We start from the raw sequence: 13057 nt of genomic DNA on the forward strand, positions 1-13057 counted from the left end.
ATCCCACATCTGGTTGTATCCAGTGCTGCACTTTGGCCACCAGATGTAGCTGTTAAGAGTACTGCCTGGCGTAAGCTTTTCTTGGGGGCTATGAGAGAGACACTTCAGCTGCACTCCCAGCCCCATGAGCAGAAGCCTGATGAAGAAGGGGAAACCAGTTGTCTGAAAAAAACACATTGACTGTGCCGATTCGGAGTGTTGGTGAGGTTAAAATGCTCTCGAACAGAGAATTTGTAAATAAAATTCCCTGTACGTACCCGGATCAGTCCAAACTCCTGGGTTTTGCCTCCCCTCCAGCAGATGGAAACAGAGAAGTATTAACAGACTCCGTCCTATACCCCTGAGGTGCCACCTAGAGTCTGTCAGTATTTCCCTGTCTCCAGCAGATGGCGGAGGTGCAAAACCTTTAGTCTTGAGTTTAGTGGTAGGTTTATAGTTTTATTGGTATTCGTTCCTTAGGAGTCTGGACTGATCCGAGGTACCAAAAAACACGAAGGTAGGCGATCTAACAAAACCATCAGGAAGGAAACAAGGATTAGATGCCACGGTCTTTTTCAAAACTTTATTGAAGTGGAGACGTATATATTCTTATAGCCCGAATCTGGCCGAGTTTTGCCGTTGACCAAACGGCTGCCTCAGGGGCTCAGGTATATTTGGACTCAGCTTAAACAACTGTAATCTTGTATGACACACTTGTTTTTCAGGTACAATCCGCTGTAACATTGATTCTTATTATATTATCTGCGATTGTGAATGCAATACGTCTATTGGACCTCCAATTCAGACATCGCATTGGTCATGCACTGCGGCTCCAGAAGCTTCTGTTTCGCATTCAGATGCTCGTCTCCACTCCGACTAGTGATCGCAGATAATATAATAAGAATCAATGTTACAGCGTACCTCCACGTCTCCACTTCAATAAAGTTTTGAAAAAAACCGTGGCATCTAAACCTTGTTTCCTTCCTGATCCTTGGTACTACAGGAACAAAAATTAGCAGGTAAGGACAATTTTCCTGTTGTGTTCTTCCAATTCAGAGCTCCCTGAAGCTCTCTGTCCCCCACCCAATAGTGCCAAGCTGGTAAGGAATCTTCTCCGACCGGCCTAGTAGGGGTCAGAGGGCAGCTGATGCAGGAACCTCAATTAGGAAGCGAGCGAATGACTTATTTCCTCTTTTTCTTAGCATCCAGTCAGGTGAATCCAGAACAAGTGGTTTATGCACTTCTACCAGCAGATGGAGGTGGAGCAAACTGACGTCACAGTACATATACCCCTGCAGTGACATCAGCCTGCCAATATTCTGAGTCTCCAGCAGATGGTGGATGTGTATCTCCCCACTGGGGATTGCTTCGTTTTAAAGAAAAGGAAAATTAAGGAAATAAATTTGCCCTGCTCTGCGGTGATATCAAATGGTCTCTCCCACAGTTGAGAATTCCTGAGGTGATTTCCGTGGTCCCTCAGACAAATGCCTTGGTCTAGTAGCTGTTTTTATCAGCCAGCGTGGACTTAACTGCTTAAGCAGCTGAAAGGCAGCGGGTGCAGGAAGCCCGAGCACAGCGGTGACAGCGCATGCCCCCTCCCCCCCCTCCCCCCACAGCCAGAGACCATCTCTGTACTCAGCCAGGTAAGGCTGAGCTCCAGTAAGTTTTAAAAGAAAAAATTATACAGAGACTTAGAAGGAGGTTTTGTTTGTTGTGCAGGGCTTCCTCCTCCCCTGGTTTCTGTGCTTGGCATGCCAGTCCAACGTTTGTTCTGCTCCGTTGGAGGTCGAGGGACTTGGGCAGCCTGGTCGGTTGAACAGCTTCTTTAGGCTAGGCCCCGCTCCTAGGCTTTTCACTGTATGCCATGTGGTAGGCCGCAACGGCATTTCACGTGCTTTCCAAGGCTGCCCTCTACAAGATTGTCAGTCTGGCATGTGTGTCCAGGTTGTGCACCCAGATTTTGGATGTACAGTTGGGCATTGTAGTCTGTGCATTCACGTTAAGCAATGCAGTAATGGCTGCATCCTTACCTCTGTGCACAAGTGGCACTGCGCTTAAGTTTTTTGTGTGCTTATTTTTTTAGGTGCCTAGGTGTGTGTGCCTAAGTGTTGGATGCATAATTTTTGGGCTCCTAAGTTGAGAGAGCATAAAAAAAAAAAAAGTAAAACAGATAAGACGCATGCCTCTGGCTGCTGCTCAGCACATTGTTGACCATCATGGTGCATGTACCTTAGAAGCCTAAGCGTCTTTCCCTTTGCACTGCTTGTCATATTCGGGCATCTCAGCAGGCACTCCTGGCTAACTTGTGCCAGTACTGTTTGGAGGCTCAGGGAGAATTATCTTCTCTGATTTCACTAAGCCTGGTTCTTCCCAGCCAGATGTTGGTCTGGGTAAAGACAACTCTGTGGGGCAACTGAATTTGGAACTCCCCTAACTGGTTCCTCAGCAGGGGATGGTAGCTCAGTGAGTACGCCTCAGGTGTCTCCTGGTCTGGATACTTCTAGTTTTTCATGGGTAGAATTTTTACAGACTTGCAATCCTTTCTTCAGACGCAGTCCTCTGCCCTATCCAATGATCCTAGAGCAGAGGTGCAGGTAGGAATCTTGCCTGGACCTTCTGTTAAACACCGGGGTACTCCTAGAGTGCCAGTGGGATCTCTGGGTAAAGATCCGGATGGCACGGATGATGACACCGATCCTGCCTCTCTTGATAATGGTGAAATTCCCCCCGGATTAGAACCGTATAGAACTATGTTATGGTTCTTTCATAGAGATGAACTGCCAGCTCTGATTTCCCAGACCTTGAAAATTCTTGGAGTTCCTGGGGTAGATTCAGTGTCTGAGCCAAAGAGAAATCCCATGTTGGTTTCCTTGCATAAAGCCTCTTGTTTTTTCTCCGTGATGGATTGATTGATCTTGAGTGGGGCGCCCTAGAGGTTAGTTTCAAAGGGGTCAGATTTTGGAAGGCCTGTACCCACTGAATCCAGTTGAAGGAGCGCTTACATTTTCCGAAGGTAGATGCACTTGTGTGTGCAGTCTCCAAGCGGACCACTATTCTCGTGGAAGGAGGAGCGGCTTTAAAGCATGCTCATGATAAAAAGATTGAGACTATCCTTAAGCAAGCATTTGAAGCAGTGGCAATGACCTTGCAGATTGCTTCTTGTTGTTCTTTGGTGGCTCATTCTCTTTGCTTCTCTTCCAGGAGGTTTATGACTCTGGGGTAAACTCCAGGGCAGTTATGGAACCCAGCTGCTGCCTTCTTGGCAGATGCGGGCTGTGATTTGGTCCGCACTTCAGCCAGAAGGGTGGCTTCAATAGTAGTGACCAGGGTCAGTTATGGTTGAGAAATTGGTCAGCTGATGCGACCTCCAAGGCTAACCTCACCAAATTGCCCTTTAATGGCTCGCTTTTGTTTGGCAGTGAGTTGGAGAAACTAGCCAGGAAATGGGGCAAATCTCTAGTTCCTCGTTTGCTAGAGGATAGGAAGCAAGTGCAGCGCTCTTTTAACATGAGAGGTCATGCTAGAGAATCCAAGTGTTTTTGATCCTATAGAAGAGTGACCTTTCAGAGGACGTGATCCTTTGGTAGGGTCTCAGTCCTTTCGTCCCCGACAACCCAGAAGAGTTGCAGGTTTGGGTACTGGAATCTCCCAAGCCTCCCAATGAAAGTTTGCCGACTCACCCCCAGGAACAGGGAGATAGGGGGACGTCTCTCTCTCTCTTTTATCAGAGGTGGGTCGAAATCACATCGGATCAGTGGGTCCTGGAGGTGATACGAGAAGGATATGCGATGGAGTTTCACAGTTTTCCTCAGGACGTATTCATGGAGTCTCTCTGCCACTCCTCGCAGAAGAAGCAGGCAGTGGAGGGTACATTGGCAAGGCTCCTCAGTCCTAAGAGCTGTGGTCCCAGTGCCCACATCTCAAGAAAATACAGGGCGATATTCCATTTATTTTGTTGTGCCAAAGAAGGGAGGGCTCTTTTCGTCCCATCCTGGAACTCAAAGGTGTCAACCATCATCTGTAAGTGAAGCATTTTCGCATGGAAACATTGCGTTTGGTGATAATGGCCATGGAGTCAGGGGAATTTCTGACCTTTCTGGATTTGTCCGAGGCGTATCTACACATTCCCATCCGATTAGAATATCAATGCTTCCTGCTGTTCGCAGCTCTGGGATGCCACTTTCAGTTTTGAGCACTGCCCTTTGGTCTGGCCACCACTCCCAGAAATTTTTCCAAGCTAATGTTGGTAATTGCGGCAGAGTTGAGAAAGGATGGACTCCTAGTACATCCATATTTAAATGACTGGCTGATTTGCGCTAAAAGGCACTGGATAAAATGAGGAAAATAGTCAGAAAAAAACTGAAAGGTGCAGCTGCAAAGGTTAAAAGTGTTCAACAGGCTTGGACATTGTTTAAAAATACAATCCTAGAGGCGCAGTCCATATGTATTCCACGCATTAAGAAAGGTGGAAGGAAGGCAAAACGATTACCGTCATGGTTAAAAGGTGAGGTGAAAGAGGCTATTTTAGCCAAAAAATCATCCTTCAAAAATTGGAAGAAAGATCCATCTGAAGAAAATAGGATAAAACATAAGCATTGTCAAGTTAAGTGTAAAACATTGATAAAACAAGCGAAGAGAGAATTTGAAATGAAGTTGGCCATAGAGGCAAAAACTCATAATAAAAACTTTTTAAAATATATCCAAAGCAAGAAACCTGTGAGGGAGTCGGTTGGACCATTAGATGACCGAGGGGTTAAAGGGGCTCTTAGGGAAGATAAGGCCATTGCAGAAAGACTAAATGAATTCTTTGCTTCCGTGTTTACTAGTGAGGATGTTGGGGAGATACCAGTTCCGGAGTTGGTTTTCAGGGGTGATGAGTCAGACGAACTGAACGAAATCACTGTGAACCTGGAAGATGTAGTAGGCCAGATTGACAAACTAAAGAGTAGCAAGGCACCTGGACCGGATGGTATGCATCCCAGGGTACTAAAGGAACTAAAAAATGAAATTTCTGACCTATTAGTTAAAATTTGTAACCTATCATTAAAATCATCCATTGTACCTGAAGACTGGAGGGTGGCCAATGTAACCCCAATATTTAAAAAAGGCTCCAGGGGTGATCCGGGTAACTATAGACCAGTGAGCCTAACTTCAGTGCCGGGAAAAATAGTGGAAACTATCCTCAAGATCAAAATTGTAGAGCATATAGAAAGACATGATTTAATGGGACACAGTCAACATGGATTTACCCAAGGGAAGTCTTGCCTAACAAACCTGCTTCATTTTTTTGAAGGGGTTAATAAACATGTGGATAAAGGTGAACCGGTAGATGTAGTGTATTTGGATTTTCAGAAGGCGTTTGACAAAGTCCCTCATGAGAGGCTTCTACGAAAACTAAAAAGTCATGGGATAGGAGGCGATGTCCTTTCGTGGATTACAAACTGGTTAAAAGACAGGAAACAGAGAGTAGGACTAAATGGTCAATTTTCTCAGTGGAAAAGGGTAAACAGTGGAGTGCCTCAGGGATCTGTACTTGGACCGGTGCTTTTCAATATATATATCAATGATCTGGAAAGGAATACGATGAGTGACGTTATCAAATTTGCGGATGATACAAAATTATTCAGAGTAGTTAAATCACAAGCAGACTGTGATACATTACAGGAGGACCTTGCAAGACTGGAAGATTGGGCATCCAAATGGCAGATGAAATTTAATGTGGACAAGTGCAAGGTGTTGCATATAGGGAAAAATAACCCTAGCTGTAGTTACACGATGTTAGGTTCCATATTAGGAGCTACCACCCAAGAAAGAGATCTAGGCGTCATAGTAGATAATACATTGAAATCGTCAGCTCAGTGTGCTGCAGCAGTCAAAAAAGCAAATAAAATGTTAGGAATTATTAGGAAGGGAATGGTTAATAAAACGGAAAATGTCATAATGCCTCTATATCGCTCCATGGTGAGACCACACCTTGAATACTGTGTACAATTCTGGTCGCCGTATCTCAAAAAAGATATAGTTGCAATGGAGAAGGTACAGAGAAGGGCAACCAAAATGATAAAGGGGATGGAACAGCTCCCCTATGAGGAAAGGCTGAAGAGGTTAGGGCTGTTCAGCTTGGAGAAGAGACGGCTGAGGGGGGATATCATAGAGGTCTTTAAGATCATGAGAGGTCTTGAACGAGTAGATGTGACTCGGTTATTTACACTTTCGAATAATAGAAGGACTAGGGGGCATTCCATGAAGTTAGCAAGTAGCACATTTAAGACTAATCGGAGAAAATTCTTTTTCACTCAACGCACAATAAATCTCTGGAATTTGTTGCCAGAGGATGTGGTTAGTGCAGTTAGTGTAGCTGGGTTCAAAAAAGGTTTGGATAAGTTCTTGGAAGAGAAGTCCATTAACTGCTATTAATCAAGTTTACTTAGGGAATAGTCACTGCTATTAATTGCATCAGTAGCATGGGAACTTCTAGGTGTTTGGGTAATTGCCAGGTTCTTGTGGCCTGGTTTGGCCTCTGTTGGAAACAGGATGCTGGGCTTGATGGACCCTTGGTCTGACCCAGCATGGCAATTTCTTATGTTCTTATGTTCTTATGCCTGGTGACTTGCAAGGTGATTTCTCTGTTGCAGGAGATCGGCTGGGTGGTGAACCTAGCCAAGAGCAGTCTTCAGCCTACTCAGTCACTGGAATACTTGGAGGTTTGGTTCGACACGAAGCAGGGCAAGGTGTTCCTGCTGGAAACTTGAATTCATACGTTGCTAGCTCAGCTCCGTCTGTTGTTGAACACTCTGTGCCTAACCGTATGATCTTACCTGCAGGTCCTTGGCTTAATCTCAGCGACCCTGGAAATGGTACCATGGGCGAGGGCACATATATGTCCTCTTCAGGGCTCCCTGCTGTCTCGGTGGAATCTGCAGTCTCAGGACTATTCAATTTGGCTCCACCTGCCGATGTAGGTATAATCCCAACTGTAGTGGTGGCTGCAGGCGGATGTTCTACAGAACGCAGTTTCCCTATCCCCACCAGACTGGCTAGTACTGACAACGAATGCGAGTCTCCTTGGTTGGGGAGCTCACTGTCAGGAGCTGACAGTGCAAAGGCACTGGAGTGCAGAAGAGTCTCTCTGGAACATCAATGACCTGGAAACCAGGGCAGTCCGGTTGGCATGTTTACAGTTCAGCAACAGGCTGCAGGGTCGATCAGTTTGAATAATGTCGGACAATGCAACGACTATGGCTTACATCAATTGGCAGGGAAAGTACCAAGAGCCAACAGGTGTCGCAGGAAATATATCAACTTATGGAATGGGCAGAGGTGCATCTCCAGATGATCTCAGCCTCGCACATTGCAGGCAAAGACAACATAAGAGCAGACTTTCTCAGCAGGGAGAGTCTGGACCCAGGAGAGTGGATGTTATCAGATGAGACATTTCAGCTGATTCGGTATCACTGGGGTCTCCTGTTCCTAGACCTGTTGGTGACTTGGCGTAATGCGAAAGTTCCACAATTCTTCAGCTGCAGAAGAGATCTGAAGTAATTGAAGATCGATGCCCTAGTGCAGGTGTGGCCGGAAGACAAATTGCTGTATGCCTTTCCTCCATGGCCCATGTTGGGCAGATTGATTCGAATGTCACAGAGAGATGGTGCTCTTGGTTGCTTCAGATTGGCCTAGGAGACCGTGGTATGCAGATCTGTGGAGGCTTCTGGTGGATTTGCCTCTTCGACTTTCAGCACACAGGAATCTGTTGCAGCAGGGGCCTGTTCTTTACAAAGTCTGACTCTATTTTGTCTTATGGTATGGCCCTTGAAAGGGCTCGCTTGCTGAAATGTGGATACTCTGAGGCAGTGATTTCCACCTTGCTAAGAGCTAAATTCTCTACTTCTTGACCTATGTGCAGGTTTGGGGAGTGTTTGAGGCCTGGTATGAGGAAGGGGTACTCTTCCTTCATTGGTAAAGATTCCACTCATTTTGGAATTTTTGCAGGATGGCTTGAATAAAGGCTTGGCTCTCAATTCCTTAAAGGTACAAATAGCAGCTGTCGCCTGTTTCAGGGGTCAGGTAAATGGTGGATCCTTGTCGGCTCAAACTAATTTATTTATTTATTTTTTAATTTTTATATACCGGAATTCCTGTATGCAATACAAATCATTCCGGTTTACAAGTAACGAAAAGGTTGCCCTGGTCTGGGAGGTTAGACCGGGGTTTTGTACATAGAACATTAAACATTGAACAATAACAATCAACCATTAAACATTATTACAAGGAACATTGAAGGTAAAAATAACATTTAGCAAATGGCAATTAACATTATTAGTGTTTTGGAATAGAATGTGTGTGTACAACTTTTTACAAGGAACTTTAGTAGTGAAGATAATCTGCAAATGTACTGTTATATAGTATGTAAACAATGACTGTTGAATAAACTTAACGAATAAGCAAGTACATATATGTAATTAAGTGCAAGGTGTTAATGTCAACCTGCAATAATGTGGCCTGTTTTCTGAAGAGTGAAACATCTTCATCCACCTTTATGGTTTCAGGTGCCCCTATGGAGTCTTGATTTTTGGCAGATCCTACGTTTAGACCTCTACGTACTCTGTCCTTAACGGTTGCTGACCTTGAAAATGGTGTTCCTTGTGGTAGTTTATTCTGTGTGTAGGGTTTCCAAACTGCAGGCCTTGTCTTGCCGGGAGCCATTTCTCCAGGTGACTCTAGGGGTGGTACAGCTGTGTACTGTTCCTTTCTTTTTACCAAAGGTGGTCCCTGAGTTTCACTTGAATCAGTCCATCTCTCTGCCATCTCTGGACAGAGAGAGAGATGTAGAGGAGTATCAACTGTTGTGACTCTTGGATGTCAAGAGAAATATTGTCAGGTATCTAGAGGTTACTGAGCCTTTGTGGAAGTTGGATCGCCTGTTTGTCCTTCATGACGGTACTAGACAGAGCCAGCCTCGCAAGTTACAATAGCTCGCTGGATTAAGAAGGTAGTCACGGCTGCATACGTGGATGCTAGAAAGCCATTACCTATTTATTTAGTCAAGTTAGGGCCCATTCTACTAGAGTTCAGACAGTGTCATGGGCAGAAGTTAGATTATTGTCTCCTGTCGACATTTGCCGAGCTGCGATGTGGTCCTCCTGACACACCTTTTCCAGGTATTATCATCAGTAATTGCCACCTTACTTTGCATGCAGAAGTTCTCTACGTCTCTAGTGTATGTGCAGGTCTGGAGAGTATTTGAGGCCTGGTGTGAGGAATGCGGTGTCCCCCCTCGGGTGGTCAAAATCCCATTAATTCTGAAATTTTTTCAGGACAGCTTGAATAAAGGTTTGACCCTTAGCTCCTTGAAGGTCCAGGTAGTGGCTCTCTCCTGTTTCAGGGACAAGGTGAACGGAACCGACCTGTCCTTTCATCTGGACGTGGCCCATTTTCTGAAAGGGGTGAAGCACCTCCAGCTACCCCTACAGTGGCTGGTTCCCTTGTGGAATCTTAATCGAGGATTAGAATTTTTGGCAGGGCCCTCCTTTCGGCCTCTGCGCAGTCATTCCTTGCATTTATTAACCTTGAAAATGGTGTTCCTGGTGGCTATATGCTCAGCACGTCGCATCTCTGAACTACAGGCATTGTCATGTCAGGAACTGTTCCTCCGGATGACTCCAGAAGCATTGCAGCTTCATACTGTTCCATCCTTCTTGCCCAAGGTAGTCTTGGGGTTTCATTTCAATCAGTCCATTTTGTTGCCATCCCTAGATAAGCATAAGGACGCAGAAGAATACTGCCTCTTCTGTCATTTGAATGTTGGTAGACTTTTGGTATGGTATCTGGAAGTTTCAGAACTGGTCCAAAAGCTGGACCACCTGTTTGTCCTTCATTGATGGAAGGAAGCGGGGCAAACCAGCTTCGTGGGCTACCATAGTTCGCTGGATTAAGGAGGTGATCACAGGAGCCTATGTGGAGGCAGGAAAGCCATTACCTTCTCAGGTTAAAGCTCATTTCACGAGGGCTCAGGTGGTCTCATGGGTAGAAGGTAGACTGCTGTCTCCTGTCGATATCTGCTGAGCGGCAATGTGGTCCTCTTGGCACATCTTTGCCTGGACGAACAGGCCCAAGAGGATTCAGCCTTTCAAGGGCAGTGTTTAACCAGACCGCGGGCAGCCTCCCGCCCCAATTGAGAGTAACTTTTGTACATCCCATTGATCCTGAGTCCATCTGGCTACACGCTAGGAAATGGAGAATTTACTTACCTGATAATTTTGTTTTTCTTAGTGTAGACAGATGGCCTCAGCATCCCGCCCATGGTTTCCCAAGAACAGTGCTAAGGATTCACCCATGGAGTGGATATTGGTTCCAAGGGATTGCAGGTAAGCCTTCACTCAGTCCCTAGATCGGGGCATCAGTATTCTTACTGGGGTTCAGTGGCTTTTGAAGAGAATACTGAAGGGCTGAGGTCACTGCAGGGTTGTATATTGCGTGACGTCGGCTTTGAAATCTGACTCCCTTTCCATCTGCTGGCAGGGGAGCATAACCCATTGGACCTGCCTACACTAAGGAAAACAAAATTATCAGGTAAGTAATTTCTCCATTGTAATTCCATCAGGCTGGTTGATGTTTTATGTTATTGTAATATTATTTTATGTTTTTATGTTTTGTATGTACTTAGGCTGTTACACATAATAAATGGAAATAAAAGTATATCGCCTAATATTTTTCTTAGGCGATTGAGAAATTTTAATAATGATATGCAAAAAGACAAAGCTTTCCCGATGGCCTTTCTGCAGTGTAACTTACAAAAATGTTGAAAAGAACCAGTCCAAGGATTAATCCCTGTGGCACACTCTTCTCTGAGTGAACTCCATTTGCCACTATCCTTTTGTCACCTCCCAGTCAATCATTTTCTAACCCAGTTAGTTAATTTAAGACCCATAGCAAGGGCACTCAGTTTGGCACTCACCTATGTGGAACTGTGTCAAAGGCCTTACTGAAATCCAAGTACTCTACATCTAGCAGTCACCCAGTCAAATAAATTGATTACATTTGTCTTAACAAGACCTTCCTCTGGTACAGCAATGCTGCCTCAGATCTTGTAATCCATTGGATTCCAGAAACTGCACTAGCCTCTGTTTTAGCAGTGATTCCATTAATTTACTCAGAAGTCAGACCAACTGGCCTGTCATTTCCTGCCTCCTCCTTAGTTTCACTTCTACGAGAATGATCCATATTTGCCTGTCTCCTGACTCTAAAGAATTATTGAAAAGGTCAGCCAGCGAAGCTGCTGTATCTGTATCCCATCCAGCCCCATCGATTTATCTACTTTAAGTTTAGCTAGTTCTTCTCGAATACAGTCTTCTGAAAATCATTTGAGATTTACATAGAAACATAGAAATGACGGCAGAAAAGGACCAAACGGTCCATCTAGTCTGCCCAGCAAGCTTACGGCAGTATCTGTTGCACCATACAAATATCTACTGTGCCATCAAGTCCCCCTATACTTATCAGTTTCCAAGACCATCATACAAGTCTCCCTAAACTTATCAGTTTCCCAGACCGTCAAAGTCAGGGCTCATGTTGGTTGCTTTTTGGGTCCAATTCCCATTACGTCTTGCCGTTGAAGCAGAGTTTAATGTTGGAATTTCATCAAAATTATCAGGCTTCTTGGTTAATGTTAGTAACAGCCGCATCATCAAGTTATCCCCATTTTTATTTGTTTTACCAGGCTGCAAAATTCAATGTCCTTGTTGGTTGCTGTCTGAATCTAATTCCCCTTTTCCTCTTTTCCCCTTGCCGTTGAAGCAGAGAGCAGTGAAGGAGTTGCATCAACAGTATGAAGGCTTATTGGTTTAGGTTAGTAACCACCACACCAGCAAGTTACCCACATTCACTATTTTCTTCAGTCTCATCCTCTAGCCTTTAGAGAGCCACAGTGTTTATCCCTTGCCCCTTTGATATCTTTCACCATTTTTGTCTTCACCACTTCCTCCAGAAGGGCAATCCAGGCATCCACCACCCTCTCTGTGAAAAAATATTTTCTGACTGTTCTGAGTCTTCCTCCCTGAAGTTTCATTTTGTGACCTCAAGTTCTACTGATTTCTTTCCAATGGAAAATGTTTTTTGTTGATTGTGCATCATTAAAACCTTTCAGGTATCTGAAGGTCTGTATCATATCTCCCCTGCACCTCCTCTCCAAGTTATACATGTTTAGGTCCTACAACCTCTCCTAATAAGTCTTTTGATGGAGACCATCCACCATTTTGGTTGCCTTTCTCTGGACAGCCTCCATTCTGTCCCTGTCCCTTTTGCGATACGGTCTCCTTAACTGAACACAATATTCCAGGTGAGGCCTCATAAGGACCTGTACAAGAAGATTATCACCTCCATTTTCTTACTGGTTATTCCTCTCTCTATGCAGCCCAGCATTCTTCTGGCTGTATCTATCGCCATGTCACATTGCCTAGCCATCCTCAGATCTCTAGACACTATCACCCCAAGGTGTGTCTCTTGCTCCATACACAACAGCCTTCACCCCCCATCACATACAGCTCTTTTGGATTACCACACCCCAGATGCATGACTCTGCACTTCTTGGCATTTAATCCCAGCTGTCATATCTTCGACCACCTTTCAAGTTTCCTTAAATCACGTCTAATTCTCTCTACTCCTTCCAGTGTGTCCACTCTGTTGCAGATCTTAGTATCATCTGCAGATAGACAATCTTTACCTTCTATCCCTTCCACAATGCCGCTCTCAAAGATATTGAACAGAACCGGTCCCAACACCGATCCGATACCTCGTTGCCTGTCCTATATTTCTCTATTTTCTGAGGCCTTCCCCTAGCCTTTCCTTAGTGAATACTGAAAAAGAATATTTGTTATGCAGTTCGCTTTTTTCCTCATCAGCCACTACATATTCCTCCCCTGCAGCCCTATGGCTCAAAATGTCACTTTTGTATTTCCTCCTATCACCAAATTTAAAAAAAAAAAAATAATTCTTCCCTGTACGTACCAGGATCAGTCCAGACACCTGGGTTGTGACTCCGCACCAGCAGATGGAGACAGAGCAAAACTTGTCGGGCATCCCT

At 44.8% G+C, this 13057-nt stretch overlaps 1 protein-coding gene across 2 annotated transcripts in view; it reads left to right on the forward strand.

Moving 5' to 3' along the window:
- Positions 1-13057, forward strand: part of PRDM15 (PR/SET domain 15) — a 117958-nt gene that overhangs the window by 67780 nt on the left and 37121 nt on the right. The window lies entirely within an intron of this gene.

This window comes from Rhinatrema bivittatum, chromosome 15 (genome assembly GCF_901001135.1).
Source record: "Rhinatrema bivittatum chromosome 15, aRhiBiv1.1, whole genome shotgun sequence".
NCBI classification, from domain to species: domain Eukaryota; kingdom Metazoa; phylum Chordata; class Amphibia; order Gymnophiona; family Rhinatrematidae; genus Rhinatrema; species Rhinatrema bivittatum.